Source organism: Ruditapes philippinarum, unplaced genomic scaffold, assembly GCF_026571515.1.
Source record: "Ruditapes philippinarum isolate M1 unplaced genomic scaffold, ASM2657151v2 ctg12485_1_1_1_1, whole genome shotgun sequence".
NCBI classification, from domain to species: domain Eukaryota; kingdom Metazoa; phylum Mollusca; class Bivalvia; order Venerida; family Veneridae; genus Ruditapes; species Ruditapes philippinarum.
Genome location: NW_026866788.1, coordinates 1 through 13917, shown reverse-complemented (window position 1 = coordinate 13917; position 13917 = coordinate 1). Strand labels below are relative to the sequence as shown.

Sequence of the window (13917 nt, the reverse complement as noted above, 5' to 3'; positions counted from 1 at the left end):
CTTTTTTAATATTTTCTTGTACGAGTATATGTTATTTCAAAGGATTCCTTTAAAAATAAGAAAACATTTTCTAAGATAATTAACAACAATATTAATGCAGACTGGAAATTGGGGCATATTATTATTCTCAATGGAGACCAAAAAAAAACATTTTTCAGCATTAGGAATGCCTCTGTTGACTGGCAGTACATACATTTAATTATTAGTATATAAGAAAAAAGGCCTACATTTGAAATTAAAGGCTTATATTTGACTGCAAATTATAAAGGCAGATATCTTGAGAAAGCACATGATAGACTTATTATTAATGAAGTATATATTTAGATTTAGACAAATCAAGGTCGAGAATTTTTTTCAGAGGTATATATTTTAAGAAAAGACATCATTGATAGCTCTGTTTTAGAGGCAGGAATTAAGAGGAAATACATGTGGCAATACTGTTTAAAAGACAACTATTTAATTAACTTGATTCTTGACACTTTAACAATTGTGTTGATTCTAAAAGGCAGCTTTTCAGAGATAAAACAAGGTTGACTGTACTGACTTGATAAAAGAAATTTAGCGCAAACATAGTGTGGGCTATAGAAATTTAGAGCAAACATAGTGTGGGATATAGATATTTAGAGCAAACATAGTGTGGGATATAGATATTTAGACAAAAAAAACTCTCAGTTAACAGTACCATTTTGATGTAAATATTTGAAAAAACAAACACAGAGTTGATGGCTTTAATTTCAAAGCAGATATTTATTCAAACCATTATATTATAACCATTATTTTTTTAGAATAAAAACAACACGAGTTTGGCCATTTTTAGAGACAGACACTTAGATACATGATAAATAAATTGTACTGTCTCAAGAGGCTGACACTTACATACAAAATGATAAATAAATTGTACTGTTCTCAAGAGGCAGACACTTACATACAATATGATAAATAAATTGTACTGTCTCAAGAGGCAGACACCAAGAGAGAAAAAAAAAATTGACAAAAATAATGAGAGAGTCAGAGGTTTAATTTTGTTTATATGATATTAGGCAGATATCTAGAAAAAAAACATGTTTTCTGTTGTTGTTTTTTTTTTTTTTTTTTTTTTGGGGGGGGGGTTGGGGGAGGGGGGCTGAAATAAACATATTTTGTAATGTTTGTTATGTGAATCCCTTGTGTCTGTGGTAAGTTAAACTGCCAACTATATATTCAAAACACAGCAAACATCACAGCAGAGACTAAGTGAAACAAAGGCCATGTTAACATGGCTATCATTAACATGGCCAATCCCCCACCAAATGTGTTTGCTCATTGGAAGAATGTATATGTAATATAGCAGAATAATTCAATTTTAAGAGGTCTTTTGGTAATGAAAACTGATGGCTGAAGTGAATACAGATTTGAAACCTATGTGAATACTGATGGCTGAAAAAAAAATAAAAAAAATAATGCAGGGTAGGTTATCATTCTTGTGTGCTTCATTCCTCAATGAGATCTATCCACGTATGAAGTTTCAAGTTGATATCTCTAACACTTTTTTAGATAAGCTCTGGACAAAAGTATGAGGGCAATAACTCAAAAATTATGAAAGGTAGAGTTATCACTCTTGTGCACGACACACCTCCTGAGTGAGATATATCCACCTATGAAGTTTCATGTTGATATCTCAAAGGCTTTTTGAGTTATGCTCTGGACAAAAATTAAGTTTGAAAAATAACAAAGAGTAATAACTGCAGTCCTCTTCAATATTATCTATCCACCTATGAAGTTTCAAGTTGATACCTCCAATACTTTTTGAGATATGTTCCGAACAAAAATGTCGGACGGAAGTACCTTAAATGGACTAAGGGGCCATTTCTTTTGTTATTTTCTTTGGTTTAATAGAGGGCCTCCCGGGTGTAGATTTTCCAAGGTTTTTGGCTCAAAATCCTTGGAAAAAAACCTCGGAGTATTGGAACAAGAAAATGCAAAACGTTGCTATTAAAAAAACCTTGGAAAAATAGGGAGAGGGTGAAAAACCTTGGAAAAAATTTCCGAGTTTTTATTAAAAAAAACCTCGTAAAAAGTATGACCTCGGAGTATTGGAACAATTTCCAAGGATTTTAGAATAAAAACCTCGTAAAATAATTTCCGAGGATTTTTTTTAGAAAACCTTGGAAAATGAGTGACCTCGGAGTATTGGAACGATTTCCAAGGATTTTTAAAGTGTTTCCGTGGTTTGTTTTCCAAGGTTTTAAAATGAAAACCTCGGAAAGTTTCTCACAACTGGGAATACTGTTATATTTTCGAGGATTCTTACTTAAGGGCATCAGAGAATTTTCCAAGGTTTATTTGAGCAAAAACCTTGGAAATTTCTAGAATATCCATGGAAAATAAGAAAATATAACATCCAATGAAATATTCTGAAAAGAGCAATTATATTGTCCTTTTAAGGAATTAAGAAACTTCTTTATAATAATACAGAGCAAAAAATGATCACATGACTCACTGAAACATTTAATGTCAGTATGAAGTAAATAGTAATGCACTACAAATGAAAAGTTAAGTTAGTTATAGTCTTTAATGGTAAATATTACAATCAATGTTCAGTTATAATTTTTTGGTATCCGGCTATATTTTAATGTATTCAAATATCTATCTTTTGAATTCCTGTTCACTCTCCATGATTTTAAAGTGTCCCTTAGTTTTTCCCTCACCATCACAGGGGTCACATGTGGAAAATGCTCCAGGATACAATTCCTGAAATAAATAAAGTAAATATTTAATAAAGTACAGCCATTGAAAGAAGTTAGAAAAACAATTATATAAAATCACCACTGGGCGCTTCCCTCTCCATGTGGTCAGGATCAAAGACTTCAAACTACTTGCCTTACAACATTGTATTTTTGACTCCTGAAGCCAGGATGAGCTTCTTCCCTCTGAGGGAGCTATCCAGCCCAGGATTAAGGAACACCTATGGTTATACTCAGGACAGTTCAGTATGTGTAGGCAATCAGAATTACATCAAATTTATTTCTTTTTTATTAATCAATAAAAAAAATGATATGTTCCTTAAACGTTTCCATAGACAAAAATATCAGTTCACTGTTGATATATATTGTTTTAAAAAATCAGCACTTTTGTGAAAAGAAATACATCTTTCGAGTGATCCAAAACTACTTGAATGACAAGTTGTTTAAGACCTTTGCTTAAAATGAAGGCTTTAATATGACCTTTTCTGTAGTTACTTTTAAATGTTTGTCTACTGTTTTGAAATAGTGAATTTAATTTTTTTCATGTTGATTTCTATTTTTTCTTCATCAGTACTTTAAGTGTTAGGATTTCAAGAAAACTTTGGTAAGCAGTGTGACAATTCTGCGATGTTAAGAAAAGAAACGATGTCTGTTACTATTATTTTAGATTATGTCATACTGGATGTTACAACCTAAAGCACTCCAAAAATATTGCAAAAAATAACGCTTTTCATAAGGTGATTCCGATTGCCTACACTAATTGTATCTGTCTGCTCAAAGTGACATCTGCATCAATAAAGCTGGAGAGTCATCATATAACATGAACAGCATTTCCAACAAAGTATCAATAAAAAATCAGTTCCAGAAACCTTCATTCATTCAAATTTCAAATTGAAACTTTCAAAACCTAGTTTTAAAACAAAAACATACTGTAGTTTATTCCTTGAAGCCTTTCCTGGTCTACAGTTGGCTTCCTTAATCACTTGACTTTGAAGGTGCCAATGCCAATGACATTCCAGTATATTCCTCTGCTTTATACTATGATAAAACACAGCAAAGCTGGATAGTTTGGAACAGTCCTGCAAACTTGCTTACAAGCTGACTCTGTAATTAAAATTTGTAGATTCAAATAATAGATGAAAGATGAAAGTTTATAAATAATGTCATCATAGTTTAATGCACTCATCTTGTTCAATACAATCATAGACAAACATAGCATTTATACTCATAAAATATCCTCTAAACAATTGTATTTAAACTAGCTTACATTTAGGTTAAAAATATAGATCTAAAATAGTTTGTATTTAATACTTATTTGAAAAAAAAAACAACAACAGATTTTATGCATAAATGTATCTAAAAATATTAACCTGAACATTTTAACTATCTTGTTTCTTTTGTTTATCTTCCTGTCCCAGGTCCTTGATCTTTAGGTTCAATTACAACAACCAAACATTTCCTGAATCTTGTCACACTTAGATAAATGTTTTCTTTGAAAATTCCAAAATATGCTCCCTAACATTAATAAAACAAGATATCTCCAAAATTGCTTAAAATAAATCCAGGTTTGCACTATTTCCAACTATAACCACTTGACCCATTAATGTCTGAGATTCAAATTTTTCAACAGTATAACTGAAGGGGCAATCATAATGTGAAACAGGGGTGATCCCAAAATATCAAAGCCATCATCATTTTTTTTTTACATTTATTGAAGGTACAAATATATCAAATGATAAATAAAAGTAAAACTTGAAAATTATAATAAGTTCTTGAAAGAGAATCACAGTTGCAGTGTCATTTTAGACTGTTTTGGATTGTATAAAAACCCAGATTCCCCCTGAATAATCACATGGAACAATCTGGTCTATCCCAGAATGCTCAATGAGAAGATTGATCATGCATAGATAAAGGGAACCACCTGGGGTGCCATTAGTTTTATCTGATCAGTGTGTTATATTCTGTGTGTGAAATCTTAGTGGATGCAGTATTTATTTATCCTAATTATAAGAACTTAACAAGCATACTGGTTATTATATTTCATACATTCAATTGTACATAATTATATTTAAAGGACAATTAATAACTATTTATGTTTATTGTACACATAATTAATGGCAGAGTAAATTGTAATCTGAATGTATGTCACAGACTTGCTTAGTAGAATATACTATTTTATATGGCATAAAACATATATTAAAGATTAATAGCATTCTTATTTCAGTGTTGCTTACAGGCTGTCAAGAAACCCTAAGTTAAGTCTATATATAGAAAGAAACTGCAGGAAAAATACTGATGCATTTGGAAACTAATAGACATAAACACTGATTGTTTCTTTTTCTATAATTATAAGTTTTGCTCTTTTATCTATTCTTAAAAATGGAGAAGATATCTAGTAACAATAATTATAAATAATAAAAAAAAAATATGAAAATAAAAAAAATAAAATTTTCAAGTCTTTCTGATCATCAGTTATTTGAATAATCTTTATCTTATTATGATTAGTTACAATACCTTTATAGCCATTAATAAAAGGTATTTTATGGCAACAAGGAATTTACGTTGTATTTAACTTTTCCATGTTTTCACACTTAAATTTTTTTAATTGATTCCTCCCCAAAAGATGGCTTCAGAAGATTAAAGTACAAATTTATTGAAAAGGAAGTTGGCCATTGACAATGTCCATACTAAAAATTGATTCCCTGGACCAAATCTCTCCTTTCCATGCTGTTGGACAATTGTTTTCTCTGACCATGGATTAAAAAATATCCATTGGCAATCTACAGTCAGGTTGTTATCTTAGTTTGCTTTAACTGTTGATTATTGCTTTTGATGCCCATTATAAGTTAAATCATGATTATGTCTTAATATTTTCCGAGATGAAATTTAGTTAAGTTCAATTATCCGAGGTCATTTCCAAGCTAAATATTGGCAAAGTGTTTCCAACAAATTTTACGTAAATTTTCTAAGTTCTTTTCCGAGCAAAAAAATGACAAAGTTCTTATTTCCAAGCTTTTTCCGAGCTGATTTTTGGCAGAGTGTTTAATTCCGAGGTAGTTTCCAAGGTTTTCTTTATTTCAAAGGATTTTTATACAAAAACCTTGGATAAAGTTTCCATGGTTTTAATAAAAACCTCGGAATTATAAAAAAACCTTGTAAAACTGGTTTATTTCCAAGGTTTTTGAAGCAGTTTCCATGGTTTTTTTCATAAACCTCGGAAAATCTACACCCGGGCATGATGATGGCCCCTTATTCTATTGTTACGGAATGAACTCTATTGTTCTCTTTTGTTCTGTTTACAGTAAGATGACCCCCTACTTCTCTTAAATAGCCCGGACGGACATATGCACCGACAGAAGGATGGAAGGACAGATGGACGGATGAAGACTAAGTTATATTTTGAGTTTCAAGTGAATACCTTATATAGTAAATACTTAATGAGTTACTGTCTGGACAAAAAATAAGCATGAAAAATAACAAAGGGCAATAACTGAAAAATATGCACGGTAGCATTATCATTTTTGTACGCTGCACTTCTCCTCAATGAGATCTATCCACCTGAAGTTTCAAGTTGATACCTCTAACACTTTTTGAGATAAGCTCCCGACAAAAAGTATGAAAAATAAAAAAGGGCAATAACTCAAAAAATATTAAGGGAAGAGTTATCTTTCTTGCTCCGGACTATATATATATCTCTTCAATAAAAAGAGACTGACTATGAACCAAGCATAATGTATGATTATATAAATCATTATAATTGTTTTATTATATCATTTTTCTGTTAATATTGGTGTCACTTATGAAAATTTAAGGCTAAAAATAAAAGAATGGTGTAGGTCACTGAAATCTGAATGTATGAAAAAAGTGCATGAAAATACAGTAGAATTGAAAAAAAAACATGCAGGGTAAACTGAATTTTTTAAGCAAATGCATTAATGTATGCAAAAATAACAAACCTATTTTAAAAGTGCAACAAAGATATAAAACTCATGTCACAGATTGAAATTATATGGTAATGGCAGCCGTGGCTTTCCATAGTTTTATTTAAGCGGAAACATCGTGCACGCGCGTTTTTATTCGGTTTCGTTTAGGTTTTATCGTATAAGTTTAACTTCCGGTATTGAATCGGTGAAAATCGACAATTTCCGTCAATGATGTACATTGTCGATCTCACCCGTGCAATATCGTGAACACTGGTCACTCTTTCTTTCTTGTAACTTATCCAATTGTTGTGTTTGTTATGTATGATTCTATGTGAGAGAGATATCCATTGGTTCTTTTAAATAGTTTTTACTTCTGCGCACTGTTTGCTTTTCCTGTCCCGCTCACTCTTTACAGTCATCTCTTACGAGTCAGACATAGTAAAACTAAAGTTAATGTACTTAACATTTATATAGATCTACATTTACTTTACCTATTTCAATTTATATTGAAATAGTTTAATTCATATAAGTAAATATAAATTACAGACGCTGTGGTAAGAATAGTATTAATATTAGGATATTGATTGTATATCTTATTTATGTATTTTCTTATTCCGCGTCGATTGTGTATAATTATATTGTTATTTCAATGTATTTTGTTTTTATATGTATTGTACTTGTAAGATGTATAATTATTTTATTATATTTTTAGACCATTTTTATTTGGAGTCATTAAAAACATCGAACCTACGCCCAGAGTTTTGTTTCTGTTCCACCGGAAATATTTGACCCTGTGACACTCATGGAAAATGTTGCCAAACACAAAATAACTTAACAAATGTATATTAATAGTGTAACAAAGAGAGATAACTCATGGAAAATTGATGCAACAGTTAAATAAATAAAGGGGTGATAATTGGGGAAAATTGATGTGGGAGATAACTATAAGTTCAGGATCATGATTTTATGTTAGATATGTGTAATATGAAGTCATCTGTTCACGTATAAGTAAACATAATCACTGATTCTCATAAGAATTGTGAAATTGACAGATCGAAATTCGAAAAAATCGATCTTCTTAATAGGACCTAATTTCGGTGATTTCGAAAAGTAGAACTATGAGACAATTGTTAAATATTTTGAACATCAACCAAATAATTTGCGTGTACTACTCCCTGAAAGAGGCAACCCTAGTTGTAAAATTTATCCTATTGTAAATGTACCCTACTACCAGTTTATTAATTAAAACATTCCAAATTTCATAAGAAATATTAAACATATCCACTTCAGGGAACTTAATTTTTACCATTTATTCATTGCATTATCAAAAAACAAAATATTTTACTATGAAACACTTGAAATATTTTTTTCTTGAGCTTGCAAAGTTACAATCGCAATTGAAAGCGCACTTCTACAAAAGTACTTTTATCTAAAATGCAGAATTTTCAATGATCGATATCAATTCTATGATTCCATTTATTTGTTCTTATGTTTTGTTTAAACCTTACTTCAATTATAATAAAGTGATGAAAACAAACTTTGCAAACAAAATAACTGATTAAAGTTTTGTCGTAGAGTCGTTTTGACAGACCATCAATTGTCTCCGACATTACCATGATTATGGAATCCTGTAAAAATATTTGTTGTGTGTAATAATAGTAATAGTTATTATTATTATCATTTTATTATATAATCTATTTTCAAGTTTAAACTTAATTTTATTATGTGTGTTCATTAAGCTTGAGTTAATAGCATGGGTAATTAATATTGCACGGCTAGGGGGAACTCACCAGTATAACTGTGTACTTACTTTTACATTAAATTATCCCAATGTAATACAGTAAATATTTAACTTCAGAACGGTGGGCAAATATGCAGCCAACATATATTACAATTTCATGCCTTTGCTTAAAGCTAATCAAATTATAAATTTGAAACAGAACATTTCAAGAAAAGAGCATCATACCTAAGCCCCATTAATAGATAAAAAAATGTTAAATTTAAAATTGTTCAATTATTTATGTGCTTCCTACCTAATTTTTTAAAATTACTTCATTTACATTTAAGAGCCAAACATTTCTCTTTGTGCAATTTGCTTACTATATTTCTAATTAGAGAGGGTTGTGGTACAAAACCAAACACTTAAAAGGTGAAATAAGTAGTATTTGGTAATGCATGAAGTAAACCTCACGAAATTTTCAATTGACATTTGATGAATATGGAATTTTCTTATATACATTTACATATTAATAAACAACCTAATCTACACACATTTTATTTTTAAAGAGTTATGACATTTTTATATATCAGAAACCTTAGCTGACTTACTTCTTATTACCGACCTATGTGTGTAATACCGTACCACACATTGCATGGTATTTTCAAACACTGCCAACTTTTTTAAAAAATGTTAATCTTCACTTTGAAATATAGATCCGATTTATAACCCGCATATCCATTTTCAATTATTGTTGCAAAGCAATATATTATATTCACAAGTATTTCACTATTGAACAATGTAATTTACGTGTTCAAATGGTTGTGCAATATTAAATTATTTAAAGATCAATTAATTTTATTCAATAACAGCTGACCACAAGATCTTAGCAATATTTAAACTCAAAAGGAATTCCATCTATACTTATGTACTTGTCAGATACTCAGGTAATGTGAAATCTATCCTCCTCAAGGTAGTGTTTGAAATCAGAAAAACCATCTTTTAACCTTTTCTGGGAAACAGTCTCTCTCTCTCTCTCTCTCTCTGAATTGTTTTATTAAGGGTCAGTTCAGGGTTGCAGCAAAAGTAACCCTCAAGCCAAAATCTACAGGGTTTTGTTTTCTTCATAATTTTATTTTCCAGGAAATACACATACATTGACAGACTTAACAGAAATACACATACATTGACAAACTTAACAGAAATACACATACATTGACAGATATAACAGAAATGGACATACATGGACAGACTTAAAGGAAATGAATAAGAAATACACAGACCTGGACAGTCTTAACAGAAATACACATACTTAACAGAAATACACATACATTGACAGACTTAACAGAAATACACATACAAAGTCATGGACAGACTTGACAGAAATGGACAAATATGGACAGTCTTAAAGGAAATGAATAGAAATACACAGACCTGGACACAGTCTTAACAGAAATACACATACATTGACAGATTTAACAGAAATGGACATACATGGACAGACTTAAAGGAAATGAATAAGAAATACACAGACCTGGACAGTCTTAACAGAAATACACATACTTAACAGAAATACACATACATTGACAGACTTAACAGAAATACACATACATTGACAGACTTAACAGAAATACACATACATGGACAGACTTGACAGAAATGGACAAATATGGACAGACTTAAAGGAAATGAATAAGAAATACACAGACCTGGACACAGTCTTAACAGAAATACACATACATTGACAGATATAACAGAAATGGACATACATGGACAGACTTAAAGGAAATGAATAAGAAATACACAGACCTGGACAGTCTTAACAGAAATACACATACTTAACAGAAATACACATACATTGACAGACTTAACAGAAATACACATACATTGACAGACTTAACAGAAATACACATACATGGACAGACTTGACAGAAATGGACAAATATGGACAGTCTTAAAGGAAATGAATAGAAATACACAGACCTGGACACAGTCTTAACAGAAATACACATACATGTTAATTTTAATCAATTGATTAATAATTGATAAATTATTTCATTTATTTAATAATTATTATTTTACTTATTTATTTATTTATTTATTTATTTAGATGTATAAAATTATCTATTTTACTACTATAGTTGTTTTTAGATAAATTTATAACATAACTGTGTGGTTTTAATCATAATGTAAGAACTGTGTTCAGTAATTCACACATGACAAAATTTAACTGTCATGCAAATAACTCAGTAAATGAATTTCTAAGTGACATAATTATGGAGTTATTTCCCATATCACAGTACATGTATTAGTTTCACAAATAACAAAAAAACATGTGATTTATCGAAATCACAAGACCAATTATAACCTAATGACGTCAGGTATCTAAAATTTGAATATTTGTTACAGAGTACATACTTCGACAGTCAAGTGTTGTGGTAATTTAGTCTTGAAAATCTTTGCTTTGTCAAGGATCACGATAGAAATATAACAGATATGTCAGGAAAGGAAGTGACATCATGTTTATTATGTCACTGGCTTATTAGAGGAATATTAAGAAGGTTATGGTGAAAAAGAAAATTGTATTTGGCAATACACACATGTTTGATAATACCCATACCCGCTCTACCGACTTCACCATACATGACTGTAGAGATGAAGAAAGTTTTCAAGATCTGCATGTAATGTTTGATAACTGAAATTATGAATTGTAATGTTTGATACATATTTGTAATATGTTGCACACCATTATGTGTATAATATTGTAGATGACCATAATTTTAAACATTATAACAGCAAACACTGTTAACAGTTTCTGATAATATTTTCAGTTACTATTTGTGTGTTTATAATTTTTAGTTTTTTTACTAATGCGGTGAAACATAATTGGGGTTTGAAACTGATTTAGATGATAATCAACAATATTGCTTCATCTAAATATACGCATTTAGTAGTGAACATTACAATACCTATAATGAAAGGCATATCACTTATAACCTATATCTAAACAGCTTTAGTAAGAAAACCTTGCATACAAATTCTGGCTTTAGAAGAAAATTAATATTAAACATATTCCATCTTTGTTTTTGTAGTTACTAGAATCTGATATTCAGTAACTCTAGATTCTAAAGCTGTACTTATACAAAATTAAGAAAATCTGATTATTACTGTAAAATACAAAGGATGTATATATTTATGCTGCATCTATGATTAAGTATATCACAAAAATGACTTGTTTAACTTGTTTGTGTAATTGAAAATTAAGTATACTAAAGCCATGTTACATTTTTATCGTATTGAACATTACAAACGCGTACATAACTGACATGTATGTATATAGATATATTAAAAGATATGTTGACACAATTCTTTCAGAGTTGGTTATTATATATCCCTCCAAATGTAAATCATTTATTAAAAATTCCTTAATTGGGAAAAAGTGCATAGAATGTACTGAATTTTTAGTAGCGAACATTACATGCTTAGGTCATCATCTGGCACAGGCTGTCAAAGTAATAGATAAATTCTTAGAATTTTTCATAAGAAAGATAAGTCTGGCTATAGTAGCATAAATATTTCATTGTAATATAATGTAAACAAGCAATTATCATAGTATTGCAAGCAATCCATAAGTCCCCTACCGGTTAGAACCCCATCAACATTCTGAAGGGCCATTGGCCATTCACTAATGTTTCAATTTTACTCTATTTTAAGTAAATTTGTTGGAAAAGTTCTTTAAAAGCAATCACAGGAAACAGTTTTTATGAACAGACAGACAGACGGACTGAAGGACACTCTAAAGTTAATATTTGAAACATCCCTGTTACCAAAATATAACATTTTAAAAGCAAAATTCTTAAAGAGGAGATAACTCTTGAATTAAAGATGCAATTTCATAAAAATTTTCAGCTTTTTTTGACTAATCACAAATATTGTTATATTTTCCATGTTTTAAGCCTATTTGTTGCCAAGGCAACTGATATTTTATCAAAATAGGAAGAACAGATAAGACATGCATAATCTCAAGACTGCTATCTACCCATATGTCAAGTTTCACAAAAATATTTCCAGTACTTTTTGAGTTATCACTGGATTCAGTTTATGTGTAAAATTTGCCAAATTTTCAGTCTATGGTTGCCATAGCAACCAGAATTTTCAACATAGGAAGAAAAGAAAGACGTGCATAATCTCAAGACTGCCATCTACCCATATGTCAAGTTTCATAAAAATATTTCCAGTACTTTTTGCGTTATCACTGGATCCAGTTTATGTGTAAAATTTGCCATAATTTCAGCATATTTGTTGCCATAGCAACCAGAATTTTCAACATAGGAAGAAAAGAAAAAGACGTGCATTATCCCAAGACTGCCATCTACCCATATGTCAAGTTTCATAAAAATATTTCCAGTACTTTTTGCGTTATCACTGGATCCAGTTTATGTGTAAAATTTGCCATATTTTCAGCCTATTTGTTGCCATAGCAACCAGAATTTTCAACATAGGAAGAAAAAAAAAAGACGTGCATAATCTCCATACTGCCATCTATCCATATATCAAGTTTCATTAAAATATTTTCAGTACTTTTTGCATTATCGCGGGATCCAGTTTTGTGGACGGACGGACTGATGGACGGACGGACGGACAGACGGACGGAGGGTAAACCTAAAGTCCCCTCCGGTAAACCGGTAGGGGACTAATAAACATATAAATGACTTATATCACTAAGTTATTTTCAGTTAAGTCGACACTTAATTTACAAGTCGCGTACATTACTGATGCCGGTAAATTTCGGTGACAGTTCTAAAACATTTAACACATGACACATCAGTCTTTTTAAGTCGGTCACGCTTCGAAAACAGATATACATACACCTGCACAAATTATTTTTTGCCCAAATTGTATTTTTTTTTTTTTTGGTTACACTACAGGCCTCGACATTAACTTTTTTAGCAGGTGGTAAGCCGGACCACTAGATTTGAAATAAAGGTGGTCCTTCAAGAAGTCAGGTGGTCAATTTTTATTATTATATCATTTTACTGCAAATTTAGAAAAATATATGCTTAAATTGATGACAAATAGGTATTATTAACCTTCAATAAAACAAATATTTTAGATATATATTTTTATCTAATCAGAAATTAAAGAGAGCAAGTTAGTAGGTATACTATCGTGAAGTTATTTGTTTGTTTCTTTATCTCATTAAAAAATAAACAACAGGACTCTTATTTATGTTAACTTTAATATTGAAATGACTTCTCCCTCAACTCAAGGGAATAGTGAAACTATTTGTGTCTGTTATTTTCTGACTGTTATTCAAATATACATTGCTGATATCAACGGTGGTACGCCTTATTCTTGTCTTTGAAAACAAGGAAATTTGTAAAGGATAACAATGTTATATATATAAAGTTAAACTTATTTTTCTCACTGATTTCTTATGAATACAGAATATTTACCTCCTTGTTGCTTGTTGGTTGATATTTATTTTTGACATTGAATATATTTAACCTTTTAAAGTAATTTTAACTCTGGGAGAAATGGATCTCAAACAAAA

General features: G+C 30.3%; 1 long non-coding RNA gene across 1 annotated transcript; it reads right to left on the bottom strand.

The window, feature by feature from the left end:
* Positions 1 to 1914: 1914 nt before the first annotated feature.
* LOC132733734 (uncharacterized) lies at positions 1915 to 5826 on the bottom strand. Its single transcript, XR_009626204.1, has 3 exons — positions 4094 to 5826; positions 3654 to 3827; positions 1915 to 2730 (listed from the first exon to the last, which is right to left on the bottom strand). It is a non-coding gene; the product is annotated as an uncharacterized LOC132733734 (long non-coding RNA).
* Between the last annotated feature and the right edge of the window lie 8091 nt (positions 5827 to 13917).